At 40.5% G+C, this 12,987-nt stretch overlaps 1 pseudogene; it reads left to right on the top strand.

Annotated features, from left to right (window-relative positions):
* The first annotated feature begins 10,763 nt into the window (after nucleotides 1-10,763).
* Nucleotides 10,764-11,481, top strand: LOC113200330 (dnaJ homolog subfamily B member 6 pseudogene; annotated as a pseudogene).
* Nucleotides 11,482-12,987: the final 1,506 nt, after the last annotated feature.

Below are 12,987 nucleotides of genomic sequence, written 5' to 3'. Positions count from 1 at the left end.
CTTAGAAAATGCAAGTTCCTGAAAAGACCAAAAGAATGCCTGAGGCCTAATTTTCAACCATAGCAACAACCAATCAGAGTGAGACAGGGAAGATACCTGAAATACCAAGCAGCCCTCCCAGTAGTTTCAGTGATTGATAGAATGATTAGACAACCCTGCAGTTTAGCATATACACTCTTGCAACCCCTCACGGCCTAACCAATCAGTTCCATCACTTGAACTAACCAATCACCCTTACCCAACTTGTTCCCGCCAGCATATGTGCTAATCAATGTTAAGAGTTGTTGTTTGATTTTCCCGCGGTGTGAAATGATTTGCTGTGTGATGTTGTGACACATAGACTATCCCCCAGGCCAGGACTCACTCCTTGGGACTGCTGCGATGGGAACGGTTGTGAGTCCAGACTCTTGTGTGATTGCATCCGATTCGGCTCCTGGAGATCTATTGGGGTTCCACGTTTGGGGGGAGGGTACCAGGGATTGAACTCAGTAGCACTCGACCACGGAGCCACATCCCCAGCCCTATTTTGTATTTTATCTATAGAGACAGGGTCTCACTCACAGATGCTTAGTGCCTTGCCAATTGCTGAGGCTGGCTTTGAACTCTGGATCCTCCTGCCTCAGCCTCCTGAGCCTAGCAGCTGGGATTACAGGCGTGTGCCACCACGCCTGGCTTGTTGTTTTGTTTTGATTATGAAATCTCGGGCTGGGGATGTGGCTCAAGCGGTAGCGCGCCTGGTATGTGTGCGGCCGGGGTTCGATCCTCCAGCACCACATACAAACAAGGATGTTGTGTCCGCCAATAACTAATAAATAAATATTTTAAAAAAAGAAATCTTAAATGCATGGATAAAAAATAATAATGAACCAGCATGTAACCATAGCAAGTTTCAAAATTTTTCATAAAAATGATTTTAAGCCTCCGCAGCAACTGGAGGCTGATGCAGGAGGATTGCAAGTTTATAGCCAGCCTCAACAATTTAGCCGCACCCAGACCCTGTCTTAAAATAAAAAGGATGTAATGGGGATGTAGTTCAATAGTAAAGGGAGGGGGGTGCAGCTTGTGGCTCAGTGGTAGAGCACTTGCATAGCATGTGTGAAACACTGGGTTCGATTCTCATCACTGCATATAAATGAATTAATTAATTAAATTCCATCAACAACTAATAGAAATATTTTTAAAAATATGGTAAAGCACTCCTGGGTTCAATTCCCACTACCCAAAAAGAAAAAAAAATAAAAATCTTACCCATATCATATATACATATATATGTATATAATTTCATATTACATATACATATATAATTTTTATGTCCATTATAACTTTATATTTAGGATTTTATGTCTATGGGTTGAACTATGTGAGCAGGAAGAGAATCAAAATTTCACACTGTGAGACACAATTCCAACAACCACACCGTTGTCCCACCTTACCATAATGGGGCCAAGTACCCCCTACACTTGACCTCACCCCCTGGGGGAGTAGTGGGAGGCGCAGTTGCCCACAGATGGTTTGCCCACCGGTCCTCAAAGGAGCCAAAAGCCCACATTGGCCATGCTGGCTGAGGAAAACCTAAGACTTGACGAGCTGCTAAGGAGCAGCTCATCTGTGGCAAGTAGGCAAGGAGTGAAAGAAAGGATCAGATAAAAATAGAAGGGGGCTTTGTTACCAGTTACCTGGACTCTGGCTTGTATCAGGAATGGAGGCTTTAGTTAGTAATGGGTTCAGGGGATAATAAACCAATTTATGGCAATCTGTGGGATCAGTAAAGGACAGTCTGTGGTTTTAGGGATTGGGTACCTGTCAGGTCACCTTGACAAAGTTTTATTATTTCCTGGCTACTTTTGCCATATTATAAAGTACTCCCTGTTGAAACATGACTGTCTTCCTTTATAAAGTCTAGCATAAGCCTGTGTGTAGTGGCGCACACCTGTAATCCCAGCAGCTCGGGAGGCTGAGGCAGGAGGATCATGAGTTCAAAGCCAGCCTCAGCAACTTTGTGAGATCCTAATCAACTCAGCAAGACCCTGTCTCTAAATAAAAAATAAAAAGGGCTGGGGATGTGGCTCAGTGATTAAATGCCCCCGAGTTTAATCCCTGGTGCAAAAAAAAAAAAAAAAAAAGCATTGCAAGGCTCCCTTTCCCCAAGTTTATAAAAGTATCACTAAATTTCTTTGTGGTTTGACATTAACTATTTTACATTTTTGCATCTGTACAGCCACTGGAGTTTATTCAGCATATCCATATGTGTAGGGGCACCTATCTTTTCAAAAAATATTATATATTTTTTCATTTCTAAAATTTGCTCCTCTAGTTTCTATCTCTAATTTCTTAACTATCATTGGCTAGTTCTTTTAGGACATGTCATATTCTGACAGGAATCAATCTCATTCTTTCTCTCACTTTAGTAGATGGCTCCTGTGGGTTTCATTTTAACATGCTAAAGAAATACCCAGAGCCAGGTGCTATGGTGCAAGCTTGTTATCCCAGTTACTGTTTTGTAATCCTAGGTACTCCAGAGGTTAAGGTAGGAGGATAGGGAATTTCAAGTCAACCTGGGCAATTTAGTGTGATCCTGTCTGAAAAAAACAAAGGAATGGAAAGGAAAAAAAGAAATATCCACCTATTCAAATTGTATTAAAGTTCTTATTCAAAATGATCTTGATTTTTATCATATATTATTCTGTTTTGGATGCACAGGGCATTTTTACCACATGCTCAGATTTTTTTTTTTTTTTTTTTAGTACTGAAAATTGAATCCAGGGATGGGATGCTCTGTCACTGAGCTACATCCCCAGCCCAGCCCCTTTTATTTTTTCTCTGGAGACAGGATCTCACTCAGTTGCTTGGGGCCTTGCTAAATTGCTGAAGCTGGCCTTGAACTTGCACTCTTCCTGCCTCAGCTTCCTGGGTGACTGGGATTGTAGGCATGTGTCAATCATGCCTGGCTCTCCCTGTACTTTTTGTTATACCTCTGGTCTTTTTTTAAAATATTTTTTTTAGTTATACATGGGCACAATATCTTTATTTTGTTTATTTATTTTTATGTGGTGCTGAGGATCAAACCCAGGGTCTCACACGTGAGAGGCGAGCGCTCGACCACTGAGCCACAACCCCAGCCCCTATACCTCTGGTCTTAATGTAGCAACATTAACTCCATATTGAAAAACTTTGTTAGTCCTAGAAGATAGAGGATTGGGTTTTGTTTTTGTTTGTTTGTTTTGGTACTGGGCATTAAACCCAGGGGCACTTAACCACTGAGCCACATCCTCAGCCCTTTTTTGTATTTTATTTAGAGCTAGGGTCTTACTTAGATGCTTAGGGCCTTGCTAAATTTCTGAGGCTGGCTTTGAAACTTATGATCCTCCTGCCTCAGCCTCCCAAGCTGCAGGGATTACAGGTGTGCCTCACTGCTCCCGGCATAACAGAAGATTGTTAAAAACTTAATAGCTCACCAGTAATAAGAAGACACAAACAGCCTTTAAGCAACCTCCATTCTTGTACTTCAGGTGGCAGGAAGCTTATGGTCTGTTAATGTACAGCTTAAGATGGTCATCTATACTAACAATGGTTAGTTTTGGGTAGGATATAAGGTATCGCTCCCAAACTTTCTGTGTTGATGCAGAAATGGTGGGAAGTGAAATGATTGAATTGTGAGAACTGTACTCAAATCAGTCCATCCTAGTTTGAATGGACTGGGTGATGACTATATGTCTACAGTGGGGTGTAGCTGGACAAAGTGGATCACTAGGGGTGTGCCCTGGAAGAATGCATCTGCCCAGTGCCACCCACCCCACACTTCCTGGTCACCATGTGGTAGGCTGCTTTCCTTTGCCCTACCTTTTAGCCATGATGTCCTGCCTCACTTTGGGCCTAGAACAAGGGACTCTTAGGTCCTTGATAAGTGGCTGAGGTTATAGACTAAGACCTTTGAAACCATGAATATCAAATGAACTTTCCCTCCTCTAAGTTTTTCTTGTCAGGTATTTTGGTGACAATGACACAAAGCTGACTGAAACACTATTTGAATTACAGGTTTCTACCATAGTAGCAACCAGAGAAACCTAACTCTCATGATACCTATGGCCTGCAATTCAAAAATAGCTTCTTAATTTTATTTGCATTCCTTTTTCCCACTTCCTTAAACTTCCCCATTAAGAACCTTTCACTGGGGCTGGGACTGTGGCTCAGGGGTAGAGCGCTTGCCTAGCACATAGGAAACCCTGGGTTTGATCTTCAGCACCACATAAAAAAATAAATAAGTGAAATAAAGGTATCGTGTCCAACTACAACTAAAAAATAAAAAAAAAAATGGCTAAAAAAAAGAACCCCTCACTGACTCTAAGGAGCAAGATAGACTTCTTTTTTTTTTTTAATTTTTATTTTATTTTTTAGTTTTTGGTGGATACAACATCTTTTTTTTTTTTTTTAATTTTTATGTGGTGCTGAGGATCGAACCCAGCGCCCCGCGCATGCCAGGCGAGTGCGCTACCGCTTGAGCCACATCCCCAGCCCCATTATTTTTTTTAATTTGTTCTTTTTAGTTATACATGACAGTAGAGTGTATTTTGCCATAGTATACATAAGGGAGTATAACTGCCCATTTTTGTGGTTGTACATCATGTGGGAATTACACTGGTTGTATATTCATATATGAACATAGGGAAGTTATGCCGAGGTCTCTGCTTGGCACAGAATCACGAGCCACCACACACCTTGTAGATTCAAACAGCAATCCTTTATTCCCGAACTCACACCGGCCTCTACAAACACGTTCTGGGGAAATCCAAGTTCTGCCCACACAATTCACCTACTCCACGAGGCTATTTCCAAATCCCATTTGAATCTCACGAGAACTCAACGGGAACAAGCAGCAGGAACACCCTAATCCCAGCAGCAATAATCTTCAACCTCCAACTTCCCTAAAACCCCTATTGTCTTAAACCGGAACGCCTTACACCGGGAACACCCTAAACCCAAGGACCGGGATACTTCCTCAAACCTGCAGGATAATTCCTCAAACCTGGATCCACCCTCGATCACCTTGAGCAGGGTCATCTTTCTCAAACACACATGCAAGGTCGCAGCAAATTTCCAAGACAAGTCCATTTAACATGGGGTACGCTGGCAAGGAAATATCGATGCATCATTCCTACTTGGCAATGGTCCTCAGCAAAGTTATGTCTGATTCATTCTACTGTCTTTCCCATTCCCATCCTCTCCCTTCCCTCATTCCCCTTTGTCTAATCCAAAGTACTTCTATTCTCCCCACTGCCTTGTTGTTTGTTAGCATCTGCATATCAGAGAGAACATTTGGCCTTTGGTGTTTGGGGATTGGTTCATCTCACTTAGCATGATCCCCATCCATTTACAGACAAATACCATAATTTCATTCTTTTTTATGGCTGAGTAATACTCCATTTTGTATATATACTAGATTTTCTGTTTTTTAAATATTTTTTTTTACTGCTGATGGACCTTTATTTTATTCATTTATTTATATGCAGTGCTGATAATGGAACCCAGTGCCTCACACATGTGAGGCAAGCACTCTATCACTGAGCCACAATCCCAGCCCTTATATGACATTTTCTTTATCCATTCATCCATTGAAGGACACCTAGGTTGGTATCATAGCTTAGCTATCGTGAAGGTGGACTTCTTTTTTAATATTTATTTTTTTAGGTGTAGCACAAAGCCAAATAATTTATCAGCTATTAGAATGAATGAATGAGTTTACTCAGAAAAGTGTCATGAAAAACCTCTTTTAAAGACAGTGTTCTAGAGAGGCATTTTTTTTTCTCTTTGGATTAATAGATTAGATAGTAACAAATCAGAAAAACAAATTTGCCATCTACTTGGAGAAAGATGACACTTTCCATCATTAACAGAACATAGAATGCAATGAACATAGAATGCAATGATCTTGCATTCTGGCAAGATCATTCAGGGATTTCAGAGAAATTTGTTTTCTTAAGTTTCAATGCTGACAATAGAGATGGCAGCTCACTTAATAGACTCCTGAGCTGGCGTGATGGTACAGGCCTATTACTCCAGGCGCTTGGGAGGCTGAGGCAGGAGGATTGCAAGTTTGAGGCCAGCATGAGAATCTTAGCAAGGCCTTCAGCAACTTAGCAAGACCATGTCTCATAATAAAAAATAAAAAATACTGGGGATGTGGTAGTTAAGCATCCCAGGTTCAATCCCCAGTATCCAGAAAAGAAAAGAAACACTCCTGAATGTCATCAGATGAAAAGTTGGGATGGATGATGATGAATTTTGGTTTGGAATATTATTAGATCTTAATAGTAGAATAAAATACCAAATGTGTTTAAACTATAAGCATTTTAGAAAGTAGGCCTAAGCCAGGCACTGTGGCACTTGCCTGTAATCCCAGCAGCTCAGGAGGCTGAGACAGGAGGATTACAAGTTCAAAGCTAGACTCAGCAATTTAGCGAGACCGTATCTCTAAATAAAATATAAAAAGGGGCTGAGGATGTGGCTCAGTGGTTAAGCATCCCTGGGTTCAGTCCCTAGTACCCCCCAAAAAAAAAGTGGGGGGCTGGGGTTGTAGCTCAGTGGTAGAGCACTTGTCAGCATGTATGAGGCACGGGGTTTGATTCTCAGCACTGCATATAAATAAATGAATAAAATAAAAGTCCATCAATATCTGAAAAAAAAATCCAGGCATGGTGGTGCAATCCTATAATCCCAGTGGCTTGGCAGGCTGAAACAGGAGGATCCCAAGTTCAAAGCCAGCCTCAGCAACTGCAAGGCACTAAGCAACTCAGTGAGACCCTGCCTCTAAATAAAATACAAAATAAGGCTGGTATTGTTGTGGCTCAGTGGTTAAGCAGCCCTGGGTTCACTCCCAGGTATCCCCCCCCCAAAGAAAAAACCTTATGATTGTTTTGTTTTAATCTTCTGCAAGATTTTTTCTAATCAGTTTCCTTGTGCTTTTGTCCTGAAGACTGGAACTGACTCGGGACAAGTGGAGGACCTCTGAGTACAGGATAAAAAGAATTTCAGCATGCTCCAGAGACACAGGCAGATTTATTCATGAAAGCAGGTATATATATTCAAGGGAAAATGCAGTCTATCTCAAGGGAGACTTTCTTCAGATAAATTAAGAAATACACATTCAAGCTGGGCGCTATGGCCCATGCGTATACTGTGTAATCCTATCAAGAGGCTAAGGCAGGAGAATTGCAATTTCATGGCCAGCCTGGGCAACTTAGCAAGACCTTATCTGGACTTATCTCATTGGTAAAGTACCCCTAGGTTCAATCCCTAGTACTACAAAAAGAAGGAGAGAGAGAGAGAGAGAGAGAGAGAGAGAGAGAGAGAGAGAGAGAGAGAGAGAGAGAGAGAATTTATTCAAGGGAAAATGCCAGTCATCTCCAGAGGGAGAGACAACCCCTTGGCCAGCAATGTTATTATTAGAGGGACAATAGCTAGGGCCTAAACTAGAGTCAGGGTGGAGTTACACAATTTCACATTTTCTAGTGCTTAAGTATTGCCTTTATACCAGGTTGCTTTTTGCAGGCAAAGGGCATAGTCCAAGAACATTGGCTAAGAACATGGGCTTAGAACATGGGTGAGATTGTTCAGGGGGTTTTTGTTTTGTATTTCAAAGATTCATGTGTGCCAGATTACTCCTTTAATCTTAGAGATTCTAAGACAGGAGGATCTCAAATTTGAGACCAGGCTGGGCAACATAGCAAGAACCTGTTCCAAAATAAAATATAAAGGACTGAGGGTATACCTCAGTGGTAGCGGCCTCTGGGTTCAGTCCCCAGCCAAAGAAAATAAAAGGGTTCATGAATGTTTCTACATCCTAATGGTGCATGGGCACTTCTCTTTTGAGACTACATATATGTTTCTTTTTCTGTATCCCCAAATTCCTATCTCAGGTTTAGAAAATAAATCTGACCAGGTGCAATGGTGCAGGCCTGAATCCCAGCTACTAAGGAGGCTGAGGTAGGAGTATCACAAATTCCAGGCTAGCCAAGGCAACTTAGTGAGACTCTGTCTCAAAATGAATAAATTAAAAAGATATGGGGGGGATGTAGCTCAGAGATAAAGCACCCTGGGTTCAATTCTCAGTACCACACACAAAGGAAGGAAGGAAGGAAGGAGGAAAGAAAAAAGAAAGAAAAAAAAGAAAAAGAGAAAGTTTATGAAGGATAAATCTGTTTCATTTCTGTTGTGTGTGTGTATACAATTTGGATTGTTGAATAAAACAATTTGAACTTAAAAATAAGGATGTAGTCAGGTTCAGTGTAATACCAACTACTTGGAAGGCTGAAGCAGGAGGATCACAAGTTCAAGGCCAGCCTCAACAACTTTCATCCCATTCCAACCATGCATCATATATCTGCAGGCCCAAGTGAACAGCCAGTATTTTCAGCAAAAATAGCTTTCACATCCCTGAAAAGTAACCTAGGCAACCATTATCATCATAACCCATATGTCAGAGGTGTTATCTACAGCAAAGCTAGAGAATAATGTATTACCCAGCTGTGTGACCTCCAAACCTAGTGATTTTTAAGTTGACTAAGAACAAGTGAAGCTGGAGGGCCTATTTAAATGTTTCCCTGGTAACAATTTCATGTTATGCAAACATTTCTGCTTTTGTGGTTTTAACAGGGTCTCATGACAGGCCTTGTTGAAAAGAGCACCAAGGTAGAGAAGCAACATGCCATGCTACAAAAGGTTATCATTTATTGTGCCTAGGGGTTTATTTCATTGTCCCACCTTTTCATCTCACCATGATGGCCCCTTACCATCTCATTGGCTCCATAAATAAAATATTCTGAGCTCATGCTTTGCATTTTGATAATACATGAAGATAGAAACTCTATATAATAAAAATATCTGCATTTGAATTTAAAAGAGATGAGATGTTGAGTAATGATAATTTCTATATTTTAAATATTCCTTGTATTAGTAGGAATACATTTATTATGACCTTGAAATTCAAAGTTACTGCCAGGTGAGGTGATGCATGCCCATAATCTCAGCAACTCAGAACTGAGAAAGATTGCAAATTGGAGGTCAGCCTAGGCAACTTTGTGAGACCCTGTCTTCAAAATAAATTATGAAGGGGCTGGGGATGTGGCTCAAGCGGTAGCGCGCTCGCCTGGCATGCGTGCGGCCCGGGTTCGATCCTCAGCACCACATACAAACAAAGATGTTGTGTCCGCCGAGAACTAAAAAATAAATATTAAAAAATTCTCTCTCTCTCTCTCTCTCTCTCTCTCTCTCAAAAAAAAAGACCTATTGTATTTTGTTTTGTTCTGTTTTTAAATGATTGGTTTCTTTCTTAGTTTCCTATATATATTAGCTTATGGCTGGCAAAGGTTTTAGATATGAAAATCTTTCAACTGCTCTATCAATTGAAAAATATGTAGAACATCGTATTTGTTTGTTTATTTATTTGTTTATTTTCTTTTTGTTTGTGGTACTGGGGATTGAACCCAGAGCCTTGCACATGCTCGGCAAGTGCTCTATCACTGAGCTACATTCCTCAATCCTATAGGTCATTTTAATTCAGCACAAACAAATTTCCTGGGGAAACTGACAAGATATCATGCTATAAGATACAAAATTATGCATTAAGCTAAACTGATAACAAAAGCACATCAAAATAGTCTCCTAAATAGAAGAGTTTGTTTCTTTCTTATGTAATAGTGCAGAGGTAAGGGGCCTATGTGATGACAGCAATAGGTCTCTTTAAAGGGTGAACAACCAGGTGCAGTGGCACACACCTGTAATCCCAGCGGCTTGGGAGGCTGAGACAGGAGAATTGCGAGTTCAAAGCCAGCCTCAGCAATGGAGAGGTGCTAAGCAACTCACTGAGACCCTGTCTCTAAATATAATATAAAATAGGGCTGGAGATGTGGCTCAGAGGCCAAGTGCCCCTGGGTTCAATCCCTGTACCAAAAAAAATGAACATCTTGTATAATTAAAAAGAACACCCCCCCCCCATAAAAAGTCAGCATCTTTAAAGTGAACATACTAGCTGAGCATGGTGATGCACACCTGTAACCCTGGCTATTCAGGAGGCTGAGGGAGGAGGATGGCAAATTTGGGACCAGCCTGGGCAACTGAGCAAGACCATGTCTCAAAATAAAAAAATAGGGGCTGAGATTGTGGCTCAGTGATAGAATACCTGTCTGGCACACATGAGGCACTGGGTTGGGTCCTCAGCACCATATAAATAAATAAAATAAAGTTATAAAAATTAAAAAAGGCTGGGGGATGTAGACCAGTGGTAGAACACTTTCCCAACATGTGTGAGGACCTAGATTCAAGTCTCAGCATGACCCGCCCCACCAAAAAACAAAGAAAAAAAAGATAAGCACATTGTTTTAGCCTAAGAGTGACTGAAGAGGTATAACTAAATGGAAAGAATGAACCTATATCAAATCTTATTTTTTAAAAAAATGTGATAATTGATTGTGGTATTGCACAACTGTAATCCCAGCTACTCAGAAGGCTGAGGCAGGAGGACCACAAGTTGGAGGCCAGCCTCAGCAAATTAGCAAGACCCTGTCTCAAAATCAAAAAGGGATGGGATATAGCTCAGTGGTAGAACACCCCTGGGTTCAATTGCTAGTACCAAAAATAGAAATAAAAAGTTATAAAATATGTGTATAACAATTGGAGACCAGCGCAACCGTGCAGCACCGTGAGCACCTGTCCACCCACCCCGTTCTGTCTGCAGTGTCCTGGGACTTGTTCCAACAATCTGTTAAAACTTGGTGGATTACTATGAAGTTCTAGGCGTGCAGAGACATGCCTCACCCAAGGATATCAAAAAGGCATATCGGAAACTTGCACTAAAGTGGCATCCAGATAAAAATCCTGAGAATAAAGGAGAGAAAATTCAAACAAGTAGCTGAGGCATATGAGGTGTTATCAGATGCTAAAAAACAGGACATCTATGACAAGTATAACAAAGAAGGCTTAAATGGTGGAGGTGGAAGTGAAAGTCATTTTGACAGTCCATTTGAGTTTGGCTTCACATTCCGGAACCCAGATGATGTCTTCAGGGAATTTTTTGGTGGAAGTGACCCATTTCCCTTCAACTTCTTTGAAGACCCATTTGAAGACTTTTTTGGGAACCAAAGAGGTCCCCGAGGAAGCAGAAACCGAAGTGCAGGCTCGTTTTTCTCCCTTTTCAGTGGATTTCCATCATTTGGAGGTAGATTTTCTGCATTTGATACAGGATTTACTTCATTTGGGTCACTAGGTCACAGTGGCCTTACTTCATTCTCTTCTACATCATTTGGTGGCAGTGGGATGGGTAACTTCAAATCTATATCAACTTCTACCAAAATAGTAAATTGGAGAAAAATCACTACAAAAAGAATTGTCGAGAATGGTCAAGAAAGAGTAGAAGTTGAAGAAGACGTCCAGTTAAAGTCCTTAACGATAAATGGTAAGGAGCAGCTGCCACGCTTGGATAACAAGTAATTCAATGCATGCATTTAACAGAAATGTTAATCTATAACAAGCACCATTTGAGGATTAAAAGGAACATTTTTTTGAAGATTTCAGGTGAACTTGACTTTCAGTATAATTGTACCTAATCTAAAGTATTTATAAACAGCTCAGGGCTGGGGATGTGGCTCAAGCGGTAGCGTGCTCACCTGGCATGCGTGCGGCCCGGGTTCGATCCTCAGCACCACATACCAACAAAGATGTTGTGTCCGCCGAGAACTAAAAAAATAAAAAAATAAATAAATATTAAAAATTCTCTCTCTCTCTCTCTCTCTCTCTCTCTCTCTCTCTCTCTCCCCCTCCTCTCTCACTCTCTCTTTAAAAAAAAAAAAAAAACAGGAGCCCCTATTTGTCATAGACTTTTGAGTTTATTGTTGGGACCACACAACAGGACCATTTTTTGTCTTTAAAATTGTTGTAATCTCTGTATGCACTTTGCTTTTTTTTATTAAATGTAATCCAAGGTGAGCCTTGACTTTTGAGTAGTGCTAGGACAAGATTGTATTCAACACCAGCATGGATCTGCTTCCCATTGTGTTTGACATGTGAGCCAAGTAGTGTCAGCCTGCTTGGAGCTAACATTGCCAGGATGAGGCTCCTGTAGAAGTAATTTGTTTTTTTTTTTCAGTATTTAGTAATGAAAGATAATAATGCATTAATGGTAATACATTTCTGGTTTAATATAAATTTAAGGATGTTTTCTAGTTGTGCATGAATGCTGGCAACTTAGTAAAGTTTTGACAATTGTTTAAATATGTAATGTTAAGCTTAGGTTTAAAAATCTGGTAAACTGGGTCTTTGTCATTGCTTAAAAACAAAGAAAATAAATGTGAATGTGTTTGGTGCATTTAAAAAAACAATTGGAGAAAATTAAATATGAGCCAGATATTAAGTGATATTAGAGAATTCTTGTTACTTCTTAGGTGTGTAAACAGACCATGAAGATAAAGGAGATTATACATTTTTAGGAGAAATGTGTTGAGGAATTTAGAAATGAAGGGATTTGGTGTTTGCAACTTTCTTTCAAAGGGGGGGGGGAACCTCCCAGTGACTGAAAATTAATGATGTGAATATGAATTATATCTAGGTACAGTACTCTGTACCTTGCACTGTTCCAAAGTTCAAATTGCTTGTGTTCTTTGAACTATTAGATTAATTAGTACAACCTTGCAGGGAAAGTACAGAGAATATATGTACCCACAACTGAAATTTAAGGCATGTAAACATTTCCCCATATTTGTACAGAGACAATTTTATGTAATAATTAAGGTTCTCTGTGTGTGTGTGTGTGTGTATGTGTGTGTGTGTGTTGCTGAGGATTGAACTCAGAGCCTTGTACAAGCAAGGCAAGCACTCTACCAACCGAGGTATAACCCCGACCCATAATTAAGATTCTTGAGTTAGCCAGGCACTGAGAAAGTCCAGAGAGGTGAACTTCAACTGTAGATGACAGGGTCACTTATGTATGTGATGGAAAAG

This window comes from Urocitellus parryii, chromosome X, assembly GCF_045843805.1.
Source record: "Urocitellus parryii isolate mUroPar1 chromosome X, mUroPar1.hap1, whole genome shotgun sequence".
Lineage (NCBI taxonomy): Eukaryota > Metazoa > Chordata > Mammalia > Rodentia > Sciuridae > Urocitellus > Urocitellus parryii.
Note: the sequence above shows the minus strand (reverse complement) of the source record. Positions and strands in the feature narration are given on the sequence as shown.